Source organism: Tamandua tetradactyla, chromosome 14, assembly GCF_023851605.1.
Source record: "Tamandua tetradactyla isolate mTamTet1 chromosome 14, mTamTet1.pri, whole genome shotgun sequence".
Lineage (NCBI taxonomy): Eukaryota > Metazoa > Chordata > Mammalia > Pilosa > Myrmecophagidae > Tamandua > Tamandua tetradactyla.
This window is the reverse complement of record NC_135340.1, coordinates 74,389,951-74,404,803: the sequence shown is the minus strand read 5'-3', so window position 1 is coordinate 74,404,803 and position 14,853 is coordinate 74,389,951. Positions and strand designations below refer to the sequence as shown.

The window sequence follows — 14,853 nt, the reverse complement described above, 5'->3', positions numbered from 1 at the left end:
GACCCAGCATATGGTCTATCTTTGAGAATGATCCATGAGCACTTGAGAAAAAGGTGTATCCTGCTGTTGTGGGATATAATGTCCTATAAATGTCTGTTAAGTCTAGCTCAGTTATTGTAGTATTCAAATTCTCTATTTCTTTATTGATCCTCTGTCTAGATGTTCTGTCCATTGATGAGAGTGGTGAATTGAAGTCTCCAACTATTATGGTATATGTGTCTATTTCCCTTTTCAGTGTTTGCAGTGTATTCCTCATGTATTTTGGGGCATTCTGGTTCGGTGTGTAAATATTTAAGATTGTTATGTCTTCTTTTTTAATTTTTCCTTTTATTAGTAGATAGTGTCCTTCTTTGTCTCTTTTAACTGTTTTACATTTGAAGTCTAATTTGTTGGATATTAGTATAGCCACTCATGCTCTTTTCTGGTTGTTATTTGCATGAAATATCTTTTCCCAACCTTTCACTTTCAACCTATGTTTATCTTTGGGTCTAAGATGTGTTTCCTGTAGACAGCATATAGAAGGATCCTGTTTTTTATTCCATTCTGCCAGTCTATGTCTTTTGATTGAGGAATTCAGTCCATTAACATTTAGTGTTATTGCTGTTTGGATGATATTTTTCTCTAACATTTTGCCTTTTGTATTATATATATCGTATCTGATTTTCCTTCTTTCTACACTGTTCTCCATACCTCTGTCTTCTGTCTTTTCGTATCTGACTCTAGTGCTCCCTTTAGTATTTCTTGCAGAGCTGGTCTCTTGGTCACAAATTCTCTCAGTGACATTTTGTCTGAAAATGTTTTAATTTCTCCCTCATTTTTGAAGGACAATTTTGCTGGATATAGAAGTCTTGGTTGGCAGTTTTTCTCTTTTAGTAATTTAAATATATCATCCCACTGTCTTCTAGCCTCCATGGTTTCTGCTGAGAAATCTACACATAGTCTTATTGGGTTTCCCTTGTATGTGATGGATTGTTTTTCTCTTGCTGCTTTCAAGATCCTCTCTTTCTCTTTGACCTCTGACATTCTAACTAGTAAGTGTCTTGAAGAACGCCTATTTGGGTCTAATGTCTTTGGGGTGCGCTGCACTTCTTGGATCTGTAATTTTAGGTCTTTCATAAGAGTTGGGAAATTTTCAGTGATAATTTCTTCCATTAGTTTTTCTCCTCCTTTTCCCTTCTCTTCTCCTTCTGGTACACCCACAACACGTATATTTGTACGCTTCATATTATCATTCAGTTCCCTGATCCCCTGTTCAAATTTTTCCATTCTTTTCCCTATAGTTTCTGTTTCTTTTTGAAATTCAGATGTTCCATCCTCCAGTTCACTAATTCTAGCTTCTGTCTCTTTAAATCTACCAGTGTAGTTATCCATTGTTTTTTCCATCTTTTCTACTTTGTCCTTCAATCCCATAACTTCTGTGATTTGTTTTTTCAGAGTTTCTATTCTTTTTGTTCAACCCATGTCTTCTTCATGTCCTCCCTCAGTTTATTGATTTGGTTTTTGAAGAGGTTTTCCATTTCTGTTCGTATATTCAGAATTAGTTGTCTCAGCTCCTGTATCTCATTTGAACTATTGGTTTGTTCCTTTGACTGGGCCATATCTTCAATTTTCCTGGCGTGATCCGTTATTTTCTGCTGGTGTCTAGGCTTTAATCAGATTTCCCTGGGTGTGGGAACCAGCAGGTTGAAAGATTTTTCTGTGAAATCTTTGGGCTCTGTTTTTCTTATCCTACCCAGTATGTGGCGCTCGTCTGTCTGCGGGTCCCACCAGTAAAAGATGCTGTGGCTCCTTTAACTTTCGAAAACTCTCACTGTGGGGGAGGGTCGCCAGTCGAAGCGGCTTGGGGAGTGCCGTTCCGAATCTCCCAGCTGGCCTGGGAATCCGCGCATGGGAGGGGGACACCGGCCTCTGCGACTTGGGGGACGCTGGTCCAAATCTCCCAGCCAGCCCGGGAATCCGCACGTGGTGGGGGGCGCCAGCCCCCGTGGCTTGGGGGAGTGCCGGTCCAAATCTCCCTGCCGGCCCGGGACGCCAAGCGTGGCGGGGGACGCCAGCCTCCACGGCTTGGGGGAGTGCTGGTCCAAATCTCCCAGCCCGCCCGGGAAGCCAAACATGGCGTGGGGCGCCGGTCGCCGCGGCTTGGGGGACAGCCTGTCCAATTCTCCCTGCTGGCCCGGGAAGGAGGGAGGGGGGGATTCTGACCGCCAGCCGTCCCGGCCCGGGGAAGCGCACGCCCCTCTGTGATCTCACCGCAGCGGATTCTCCTAGCCGGTTCAGCCGTTCCAGAATGGGGTACGCTGTCTTTTTGGTCTCTGTCGTGGCTCCGGGAGCTGTTCTGTACCGTTTCTATTTCTTTAGTAGCTGTTCTGGAGGAGGAAGTAAGACCCGCCCGTCTTACTAAGCTGCCATCTTCTCCGGAAGTCCAGATCATTTATTTTTAAACATTTTTTTAAATTGTGAAATATATATGCAAAAAAGCAATACATTTCCAAGTACATTTAACAAGTTGTTATAGAACATATTTTAAAGTTTGATATGAGTTACAGTTTCATGTTTTCTCGTTTTTTCTTCTAGCTACTCCAAGACACTGGAGACCAACAGAAATATCAGTATAATGATTCAGCAGTCATATTCATTTGTTAATTCCTATCTTCTCTGTTATATTCCTCCTGTTTTTTTCTTTTTTTGTGAAAAATAGCATATATACAAAAAAAGCAATAAATTTCAAAGTACATCACAACAATTAGTTGTAAAACAGATTTAAGAGTTTGGTATGGGTTGCAATTCAACAATTTTAGGTTTTTACTTCTAGCTGATCTAAAGTACAGGAGAGTAAGAGGAATATCAGAATAATTATTCAGCAGTCACACTCATTTGTTAAACCCTGCCTTCTCTGTATAACTTCACCATCACCATTGTAGATCATTTGCGTTTTTTTTTTTTTGGGTGCATGGTCGGGGAATTGAACCTGGGTCTCCTGCATGAAAGGCTGGCATTCTAAATACTGAACTTTTAGCTTTTAAAAAAATTAAAATTTTTTTTTTAATTTTTTTCATGGGCAGGCACCAGGAATCGAACCCAAGTCTCTGTCGTGGCAGGCTAGAACTCTTCCTGCTCAGCCACCATGGCCCGCCTGTGACTATTTACATTATTGACATGGTTCATTTTAAACTACTATCTTATTGTATGTTCTCTATTTGTCCCATCTGTTCATTGTTCCTTCTTCCTTTTCCTGCATTCTTTGGAATATTTGTTTATTTTTATAGAATATTTCTATTTTATCTCTGCTATTGGCTTCTGAGATGTACCTGTTTTATTTTTTGGAGGTTGTTCCTATGGTGTACAACATATATCTATAACTTATTTCTGTCTACCTTCAAATAATATACCACTTAATATGTGGTTTAAGTACTTCCATTTCTGTCCTCTCCTCCACTGTGCTGTTATGTTACACATTTTAATTATGTATGTGTCATAAGTGGTATAGTACATTTTTTAATGTAATCACTTTTAAAGAGAATAATAAATGAGAAAAGTCCTTTTAATTTCTCATATATTCTTAATTTCTGTCACTGCTCCTTGTGTTGATAGACATTTCCATCTGGTATCATTTCCTTTTCCATGATTAACTTTCTTTGACATTTCTTGTAATGCAGGTTGGCTTTGATGTCTGAAAAAGGCTTCATTTCACATTCTTTCCCCCTTCACTTATGAAAGATAATTTTACTGGGCATAGAGTCATAGGTTAATAATTTTTTTCCCCCTTGTAGTATTTTTGGCATGTTGCTGCATTATCTTATGACTTGTCCAATTTCTGATGACAGTTCTTGCTGTCATTTTTATATTTGTTCCTCTGCATGAAATCTATCGTTCTGTGGTTCCTTTTGTCCCTTCCTGCCTATACTGATTTTAAGATTTTTTTTCTTCAACGATTTGTTTTAAGCCATTTTTCTTATAATTTATGTGGTTTTCTTTTATGTTTATTCTGCTTGGGGTTTGTTGAGTTTGTTGGATCTGTCGGTTTATAGTTATATCTTCAACTTTTTTTTTTACCCCATCATGTTTATTTTCCTGTATGCTCCTGAACGTATGTAACATGTTTATAATAGCTAGTTTAATCTCCTTGTCCTCTAATCCATCATCTCTGTCTCTTCTGAGTCTGTTTTTAGTGGCTGTTTTTTCTTCTAGTTATGGGAAAATTTCCTGCTTCATTATGCTTTTTTATTTTTGATTAAATGTCTGATTATGAGTTTTAGTTTTTTTTGGATTTTGATTTTTTCTTTCCTTTAAAACACTTCCAAACTTTTTTTGGCATACAGTTAAGCTACCTGGGCTCATTTGAACCTTTGGAAAGATTGCTTTTAAGCTTTATTTGGGCAGGTCCAAAATAACTGTTTATCTATGGCTAATTTTACACTAAGAATAAGGTAATATTTTCCTGAGGACTGTACCCAGTGTTCCATATATTGTGAGTCAGGTATTGTTTTAGGATTATGAACAACCAGCCCTGATGAGCTTTGAGGATTGTTCTGCCTACTTCTTTGTAATAATTTTTTATTCTGGTCTGGGGTACTTTATTCTTTTATGTGCTCAGATTAGTATTTTGCTACATACTTAAGGGGACTCCTTTACAGGTTTCCAGAACTTTTTCTGTTTAACGGTTTCCAGAACTTCTTCTGTTTAACTTCTTCCTTTCTGGTATTGTGTCTCACAAACTCTAAGTGCCTTGGCCTACCTGTATTTATTTGTTTCTCTCCTTCCTTATTTTTCTCAGTTTTCTAGTTGTTTATGGTGATAGGTTAAATTCAGCACTTTTTACTGCAACATGGTCAGAATTGGAAACTGATTTACCCCTTTTTCAATTGCTTCGTTGTAAGTTATGGACATCGTATCACTTTACCTCTAAATATTTCCAAATGTATCTCCAAAACTTCAGTACATCCTTATTCTTCTACTGAATAACTACTGAAGAAAATTAACAAAAATTCTTTTATATCATCTCATCAGTTGTCTCGGAATTGTTTCCAAAATGTATTATTTAGTTGTTTTTTTTTGATCCAGTATCCAGACAAGGGTCATGTATTTCATTTGGTTTTATTGCTTCCCTTTTTTACCCACCCAGGTTTGTTTCTCAGTTAGGTTCTTTGTCTGTTTTGCTTTTTAACTGCTTTCATTGTTTTTGCTCTGTTATGCTTATACAATGTCATGTTCGTGGTTGGAAGGCTCAGATGTTCTTTTTGCTCTGATAAAATGTGGGTGACTTCTTTTTTCTTTTTCTTCTGTGTCTTGGACTAGTGTTTTTTTCCCCCTTTATGTCATAGTTTGAGGAGCTGATTATTTTGCATTTTACCCACTTTTTGGGAGCCACAGATCAAGATCATACACAGTCTTTATTTAGAATTCGAGGGCTCTGTTCTCCTTGGAGATTTTTAAAGTCATTTGTATAGCCTCTGAGAGTTAAGGGCAGCATTATTAGTTCAATGTGTTGTACTTTTCTACTTGTTCATTAAAATATTCTATTTCTTTCCTTTGTTGCCAGTTTGAGAGAGTATTTTATTAGCTATGCCCAGCGTTATGTTGGTACACTGGCTCCTGGAATAAAAATCCTCTGATTTGAAGCTTTTTCCAATTTTGATGGTGTAAATACTCCCTCAGTGGCTGATTCCAAGCTACCAACATGTCACTAAACACAGAGTTGGGATGTACAATATTGGCACTCATGAGCCTGTACCAGTCAGCTCCAGCACACACTAGTTACATCCTTTTCTTATGTGGTTTCAGGGTGTTTTTTTTTTGCAGGAAATTGGGTTGCTTTTTTTTTTTTTTGGGTGCATGGTCAGGGGATCAAACCTGTGTCTCCCGCGTGAAAGGCAAGCATTCTACCACTGAACCACCTGTGCACCCTTGGGTTAATTTTTGTAGTTGTGTGTGTATGTTTTTGCATATTTCATTAAAAATTGAAAGAGAAATTGTATAATCAGTTTTAATTCATTGTGTTAAGTTCAGTTTTTTTGTCACATTACTGAGAGCATATATTAAATTATTGATATTTAGACATAATGAACACAGAAACTTTAATAGATTTTTACATTGAAAATTATAATGAAATGGACTTCATAACTGTGTGTCCCTGTGAAACATATTTAACTTTCCCAGTTAAACCCTGTGTGCTGGTTTGAAAGGATGTATGTACCCTAGTAAAGCCATGTTTTAATCCTAATCCCATTTTGTAAAGTCAGCTATTTCTTCTAATCCCTATTCAGTACTTTATGTTTGAAACTGTAATTAGAGCATCTCCCTGGAGATGTGACTGAATCAAGAGTGATTGTTAAGCTGGATTAGGTGGAGATGTGTCTCCACCCATTCAGGTGGGTCTTGATTAGTTTACTGGAATCCTATAAAAGAGGAAACATTTTGGAGAAAGCTAGAGATTTGGAGAGAGCAGAACGACATAGCCACGAGAAGCAGAGAGTCCAGCAGCCAGCGACCTTTGGAAATGTGGAAGGAAAACACCTCCTGGGGAGCTTTGTGAAGGGAAGCCAGGAGAGAAGGCTAGCAGATGATGCAGTGTTCACCACATTCCTTTCTAGATTAGAGAGAAACCCTGACTCTGTTCGCCATGTGCCTTTCTACTTGAGAGAGGAACCCTGAACTTCATCAGCCTTCTGGAATTAAGGTATCTTTCCCTGGATACCTTAGATTGGACATTTCTGTAGACTTGCTTTAATTGGGACATTTCCACGGCCTATAAACTGTTAACTTGCAATTTATTAAATTCCTTTTTTAAAAGCCTTCCATTTCTGGTATATTGCATTCTGGCAGCTAGCAAACTAGAACACCCTGCAAATCAAGTTCTATCTGAAATATAAAGGGTCAGCAAATTATAATGCAGGTCTTTTGTCTGCTAAAATGAACATTATGTTGCTTTATAAAATTCCTTTGTGTGTGGGATAGAGAAAAGACAACTTTGTTCAATAACTCTCCCAGTAGTGATCTGTCCACGTAAGAGTTGAGCTTTTGTCACAAGTGCTTCACCAGAACAGCAAAAGTTACTGTTCTGTTATCAGAAATGGCCCAATACTTTATCTGAACTGTGATTTAAAAATTTGGCTTTTTTTGGTGTTTAAAACTGATTTAAAAATTTTTTCTTTTTTACAGAAGCAGTAGATGAGGCAGATTTGCAAAGCTAAGCTTGCTCTTTGGCCACTCAGTTCACCTATAAGAAATCCAATTTAGTAATCCAGTTAAATTCCTATATTTGGCTGTCAAAATGAAATTAGGTTCTCAAAAGTTCTCATATTATAACTTCCCCATTGTTGATTTCTTCTCTTGATATTTTCTCTTATGGGCAGTTTTAAAAAACCCTAGTATAAACTTAAAAATATTTCGAACTATCCATCTATCCTTCTGTTTTCTAAACAGTTGCGAGTAGGTTGTATACATACATCATGTCATGAACACTTAATATTTCCTAAGAACAAGGGTGTTCAATTATGTAACCACCTTAAGTACAGTTATCAAGTTCAAGAAATTTAGCATAGATATAAAGCTTACAGTCTATATTAAAATATTTTCATATTGCCCAATAATGTCCTTTTGGACATTTTCCCCTCCATTATTATATCCAGTTTGGGATCATGTGTTCCATTTAATTGTCATTGTGTCTCTATTCTCTTTTTAAAAAATTGTGAACCATGCACACAACATGAAATTTTCTATCTTAATTACTTCCTCATATGCAATTCAGTGGAATTAATCACACTTAATGTTGTGTCACCCTCTATGGTTTTTAAGACGCTAGTCCGTAGACAGTGAAGGATGGTGATTCCTGAAAGAGGGGAAACAAATGAGGCAAGCCGTATGATTGCTTCAGCTTTCTGTCTTGAGAGAGTTTCCTGGCTAGGTGCTCAGAGAGAACACAGGTGGAAGACAGTGAACTCTCCACTTTGAGGAGATGAAGCTGAGAGTCCAGGTAACTAAAGCTTACAGAATAGTGTCAGAATACAGAGGGCTGCATAAGAGAGAATCCCTGAGCTCTGCAGAGTTTTTCTTAAGTATTCATCAGAGTATTGATCAAATTAGAGAGAACACTGCCAAGGGATCACGTAGGCCCAGATACAGTGCCTATTACTTCACTGACCAGACTGGAAAAAGTCTTAATTCATGGAGTATTGGGTAGAATAGTCAGATAGCTCTTGCTTCAAAATGTGGAATAATTAGTCTAAACTGAGCGCTTTTATAATGTGCCTAACATAATATAAAAGCGTAACTGAAAATGATCAATCTCTTTAAAAGTAACTTTACTGCAACCCTGAACAAAACTTAAATATATTAATAGAAATGCAAAATTGTCTAGTATCTAACAAAGCAAAATTTGCAATTTTTGTATCCATTAAATCAAAGATTACAAGGTGTTCTAATTTGCTAGCTGCCGGAATGTAATATACCAGAAACAGAATGACTTTTGAAAGGGAAAATTTATTAAGTTCCAGGTTTACAGTTCTAAGGCCATGAAAACGTCCCAGTTAAAGCAAGTCTATAAAAATGTTCAAATTAAGGCACCAACAAGAGTTTACCTTCATTCAAGAAAGGCTGATGGGGTTTCTCTGTCACCTGGAATGGTATATGGTGAACATGGTGGTGTCTGCTAGCTTTTTCTTTAGGCTTCTTGTTTCATGAAGCTCCCCCTGGGGGTGAATTCCTTCTTCGTACCCAAAGATCTCTGGCTGCTTGGGCTCTCTGCTTCATGGCTCTTTCCAAAATGCTTCCTCTTTTAAAGGATTGCAACAAACTAATCAAGACCCATCTGAAATGGGTGGAGGCAAACCTTCCTCCAATCAAAGGCTAATACCCACAATTGGATGAGCCACGTCTCTGTGGAGATAATCTAATCAAGTCTCCAACCTACGGTACTGAATAGGGATTAAAAGAAACAGCTGCCTCCACATGATAGATCAGGATTAAAACATGGCTTTTCTAGGGTACATAATCCTTTCACCCACTAGACTGGTGAAAAGCAATAAACGGTAAAACATAATCCATACTGAGAAGTATAATCAATCAGTTGGAACCAACCGAGAACTGATACAGATATTAGAATTAGTGAACAAGAATATTATACATTTATAACTCTTTCATATGTTCAAAAGTTAAGTAGGAAGAGAAGATATAAAACAGACTCAAATTTAACTCCTAGAGATTTTAACTACATTGTCCTAAATGAAAAATATACTGAATGAGTTTAAGGACAGATTAGGCATTGTAGAAGATTAGTGAGCTTGAAGACAAAGCAATAGAAACTATCCAACATGAAACACAGAGCTGTGGGACAATTTCAAGGTAAATGGAGTCCCTAAAGGGAAAGGGTCAGGAAATATTTGAAGAAATAATAGTTGGAAAAAACCTATAAACCTACAGATCTGAAAACAAAACTCAAAAAGTATGAAGAGTGTAAGTGAAACTACAAATCATTACTGAAAGAAATTAAAGAAGACCTAAATGCTCATGGTTTGGAAGACTTAATACTGTTAAGATGTCAGTACTATCCAAAGCTGTGTATAGATTTAGCACAATCCCAGTTGCCCCCACAGGTTTTTTTTTTGGTTGTTTTTTTTGTTTTTTGCAGAAATGGAAGGAGCTAATCATATGGCAAGGCAAGGGACCTCAAATAACCAAAACCATTTTGAAAAAGAAGAACACATTTGGAAGAGTCACCTTTCTTGATTTCAAAACTTAATACAAAGTTACAGTCATTAAAACAGAGTGGTACTAGCTGAAAAACGGACAGCTATATAAGACAATAGACTGAGAGTGCAGAAATAAACCCACACGTTTATGGTCACTTGATTTTTAACAAGGGTGCCAAGTTGATTCAAAGGGTAAGAATAATCTCTTCAACAAATGGTGCTGGGAAAACAATATCCATATGCAAAAATTTGAAAATGAGCCCATATCTGTTAGTATATACAAAAATTAACTCAAAATAGATCAACAACTGGAATATGAGCAAACTATAAAACTCTTACAAGAAAACATAAGAGAATATCTTCAGGAGATTATAATAGACAATAGATTCTTAGACTGCACCAAAACATAGGCAACAAAAGAAAGATAAATAGGTCTTCAAAATTAAAAAAAAAAATTTAAATCAAAGGACATTATCAACCAACAGAATGGGAGAAAATATTTGGAAACCATAAATCTGAAAATGTTTTAATATCCAAAAATTATAAAGAACTCCTTTCTTGTAAAAACTGTTTTTCTCTTAGTCTCCTCCATCTTGGCTTTTTACAACTTCATTGTTTTCAAAATACTTTCGAATCATCCTTGATGCTTCTTTCTCTCATGCCCTTCACCTTATCTGTCAGCAAACCTCATTGGCCTGACCTTCAGAATATATTCATAATTTTTCCATTAGCCTCCTAGTTTCTCCTCCTTCCACTACTGTTCTCCTGAGTCTCTCATAAATGTAGTAGATAGGTTGAACCTATTCAAAGTAGGTCATATAACATCACTTTTCTGCTAATTCTCCATTGGCTTCCTGTCTTACTCGGTAAAAACCACACTCCTTATATTATCCTACCAGGTCCCCTCTGTGACCTTTTCTCCCACTATTTTCCCCTTACTCATTCCTACACCAGGCATATTGACTTCCTTGATGTTCTTTAAAAAGGAACCTGAAAAAAAAGTAAAAAAGAACCTTAGGCTTGCTCCCCCTTCAAGGGCTTTGAACTTAACTGTTCTGGAAAGCTTTTCCTCCAGAAAACCCATGGCTGTTGCCTCACCCTTTCACATCTTTAGTTAAGTGTAACCTCCTCAGAGAGTCCTTCCCTGATCACCTAATTCAGTATCACTCACATTACCCTCCTCTTCACTGGCCTCACACTTCTTTCCCCTTCTCTGCTTATTTTTTCACCCATATTATCACTTTTAAACACAGCATATATTTTATTTATTTATCTATTGTTTGCTTCTTATATATAAAATATATAGTATAAATATATAATATAAAATATATAATATTTTATATTAGAATATAAAATCCATGAAGTCAGACACTTTTGTTTTACTCACTTATGTGTCCCTAGAGGACATGGTAGGTGCTCAGTAACAATTTGTTGAATGAAATAGTCTCTTTAACCTCTCTACTTCTCCCACTAGAATATAAGTTCTTTCAGGGCAGAGACTATGTCATGGTATGAGGCAAAAAGTAGGTGGTGATTAATATTTGTTGAAGGTAACTGCTGAAGAAAAACACACTCTGATTTGATTCTTTGAGTATTGCATTCCAAAATGGGCAGAAGAGCTATAGAGGACTACATAGATGATATAGAGGAAAGACAGGGAAAGTCACTTAGCCAATGAATACACAGATATTAGGTTTTTGCATTATGTAAACATAGTAGAAGCAAGTTGAGGTTGGAAAGGTTCTGAACTTTTACTCTCAAGAGAGTAGGAATGAAGAAGAAGATTAAAAATTATCTGGGAATATTTGAGGCATTCAACATTGCTACCTCTTCAGGGGAGCCACCAACCAACATTTTTATTTTATTTATTTTTTATTTTTTTAAATACAAAAAAACACCAATTAAATGCAGACATTCCTATTTTGATCATTCCGTTTACATATATAAGTAATTCACAATATCATCACATAGTTGCATATTCATCATCATGATCATTTCTTAGAATATTTGCATCAATTCAGAAAAGAAAATAAAAAGACAACAGAAAAAGAAATAAAACGAAAACAAAAAAAAATACATATATACATACTGTACTCCTTACTCCTACCTTTGATTGATCACTAGCATTTCAAACTAAATTTATTTTAACATTTGTTCCCCCTATTAATTATTTTTATTACATGTGTTCTACTCATCTGTTGACAAGTTAGATAAAAGGAGCATCAGGCACAAGGTTTTCACAATCACACAGTCACATTGTGAAAGCTATATCATTATTCAGTCATCCTTGAGAATCATGGCTACTGGAACACAGCTCTACATTTTCAGGCAGTTCCTTCCAGCCTCTCCATTACATCTTGAATAACAAGGTGATATCTACTTAATGCGTAAGAATAACCTCCAGGATAACCTCTTGACTCTGTTTGTAATCTCTCAACCGTTAACACTTTATTTTGTCATTTCACTCTTCCCTGTTTTGGTCGAGAAGGTTTTCTCAAGCCCTTGATGCTGAGTCTCAGTTCATTCTAGGGTTTTTCTCAATCCCTGGATGCTGAGTCTCAGCTCATTCTAGGATTTCTGTCCTCTGTTGCCAGGAAGGTCCACACTCCTGGGAGTCATGTCCCACGTAGACAGGGGGAGGGTGATGAGTTTGCTTGTTGCGTTGGCTGGAGAGAGAGGCTACATTTGAGCAACAGAAGAGGCTATCTTGGGGATGACTCTTAGGCCTAATTTTAAGTAGGCTTGACCTATCTTTTGTGGGAAGCCACCAGCATTTGTGGAATTTTATTATGTACCTGACTTTTTCCTGTGGCTGCTCACTAGAGTTTTTTTTTTAACACCCTCATCCCTCTAGCCCTAGCCTTATATGGTTATCACCTTCTTACGTAAAAAGCAGTCATTACAACATAATATATATTTTTTCTCTGTTCCTCCTTCCTTCCTTCTTCTTTTTAATGAAAAAATACTCATAAACTTTGGGAATTTCAATTTTTATATAGTAAGCAGGATCATTTTAAGCAGGTCTATACCATAGTGGTAGTTTTACATGGCTAAACCAGGCTTTAAAATGGTGCCTTTAGTAGTAAATTCTAACTAAAAGAAAGGTAGTGAAAAGCATGAAATTTAGAGTAGTATTTACCTCTGAGCTTAGTGGCAGGGGTTTCTTTTTCTTTTTTTTTTTGAGTTGAAAAATAATTGCTTTTATTAACTGTATTGGAAACAACTTTATGAAATGGTTTGCATTTCTACATGTGAGAGAACAACTGTTTTGAATAGCTGGGAAAATAGCAAACCCATGGGGAAAAATTCAAACTAGCTTCACTGCCTTTTCTTATTGATCTCAGAAGGTTTCAGAAAAGCAATAGTGTCTAGCAAACAGAAACAACAGCAAAGTCTTGCAGTAAAGCTGTGATTTTGAACATTAAACTGTTCAATCCTACAGCTTTCCTAGAATCATCTTTCTGCCTATACAAACCTACTTCTTAGAAGATAAACACCTAGCAAACTGGTTGAGAAATAAATGGGATAAATTCAATAGAAGGCAGTGGAGGGAAAAGGAACTACTACAAGGTCATAATATCCAGTCCTAGGTGTTTCTCTTTGCTGACCTGTCTGAGGAATGAAATTAAGTATCAGAGCTTTTCTCACTTCTCTAGGAGTGATTTAGCTCTTCTTGCACAGAGCTAAACTACTCCTTTCCTCAGTCTTCCTTCTGTTTGAGTTCATCCAACACAGCCTGAAATCTGTTCTTGAGTGCCAAGTTTTCCACCTTCATAATAAGATTCCCTGTCGTTCTGCCCTGCCCTGGGTCTCTTGGAGCTTACCTTTCATGTTATCAATCTGTTTCTGAATCCCCGTAACAAACTGATTGCTTCCCTCATTTTCTTGGTGCTGTTCATCTGATTCATTTAGCTAGTCCTGTAGTTGTCTCTCCAGATCCTCCTCTGTATCGATTTTGTTTTTTATATCTTCTTCATCTTGATGATGTGTCTCATCTTCATCTTTACTGCTGCTGCTGAGGTCATTAAATATCTCCTGAACCTCATCATGTTCTAATGAGTCATGGCCCTGCCTCTAGCAAGACATTCCTGAAGAGGAGATATCAAGGTCCTGATTTTCTGAAACCTGATTTAAGAAACCTGATTTCTCTTTGGTTTCATCTTCTGCAATTATTTCCCAGTGAGTACTCACATCTTCTGCATCTCTACTCAGCAACTGCTTCATTTCCTTTTCCACATCTGGAGTTTCAATACACTTCTTTTCTGTCTTACAGAACCTTCTCTCTCTGGCATTTTTCAAGGCAGAGTAATTCCATGATTCCATATAAACTTTTTCTCTTTGTCCTCATCCGTTTTTCTTGCTTGCTTTTGGATTAGCAGTAGCAGCTGGCTCTACCACTGGAAGGTAGAGATCACCATCAACTGTAGATACACGCATCTGACAGATATCAGCTGTCTTGTAAAAGGTCTTTTTATCAGTGGTTTTCAAGCTTTCCATAATGCAGGGCAGATCTACCAACTTTGAAGCCAGTGGGACCCAGTCCACTCTAACAACTCCATGATGCCCATCAGGTTGTAACTCAGTTGTCAGTCTGTGTTTCAGGTTGACATGGCCAGACTGTACTGCCCTCCTCACGGTGGAGTCATATTCCGGAGTTAGGCGTAGGATAAACTGACTCTCTAGTTCATGTGGAGCATCATCTTTGCTCTTACTCATCTTTATCTCTTTGTGACACTTCTCCTCCAAAACTTGTTTCACTAACTATTTCCAAGTTACTTTAATCCACTGAAGATTAAGTTCAGCTTCTCCAGACCGGTGCAAGGGGAAGAGGACACTGCTTGGAGCAAGGCATCCAGGGGCCGAGCATCTCCTTTTTGATGCCTCTGTTCTTCTCAGTGGTTGGCAGTGTGTTCTGCTACCAATTACCAGTGAAAGGGCTGTCAACATGAAATGTTGCCAAGATTTGCAGCTCTGAGTTTGGTAGTGTTCAGTCCCAAGCTGCAGACCTTGGTTCAAGAAGGCTGATGACGTTCAGCATTTCTCTCTTGGCTGGAAGGGCACATGGTGAACATGGCGGCATCTGCTAGCTTTCTCTCCAGGCCTTTTGCTTCATTAAGCTCCCAGGAGGTGTTTTCCTTCTTTATCTCCAAAGGTCCCTGGCTTGTGG

General features: G+C 37.4%; 1 protein-coding gene and 1 pseudogene across 2 annotated transcripts in view; one reads left to right on the top strand and one right to left on the bottom strand.

The window, feature by feature from the left end:
* Nucleotides 1–14,853, top strand: part of ADAM10 (ADAM metallopeptidase domain 10) — a 216,527-nt gene that overhangs the window by 47,485 nt on the left and 154,189 nt on the right. The gene's annotated exons all lie outside the window — the stretch shown is intronic.
* LOC143656527 (transcription initiation factor TFIID subunit 7-like) lies at nucleotides 13,339–14,402 on the bottom strand (annotated as a pseudogene).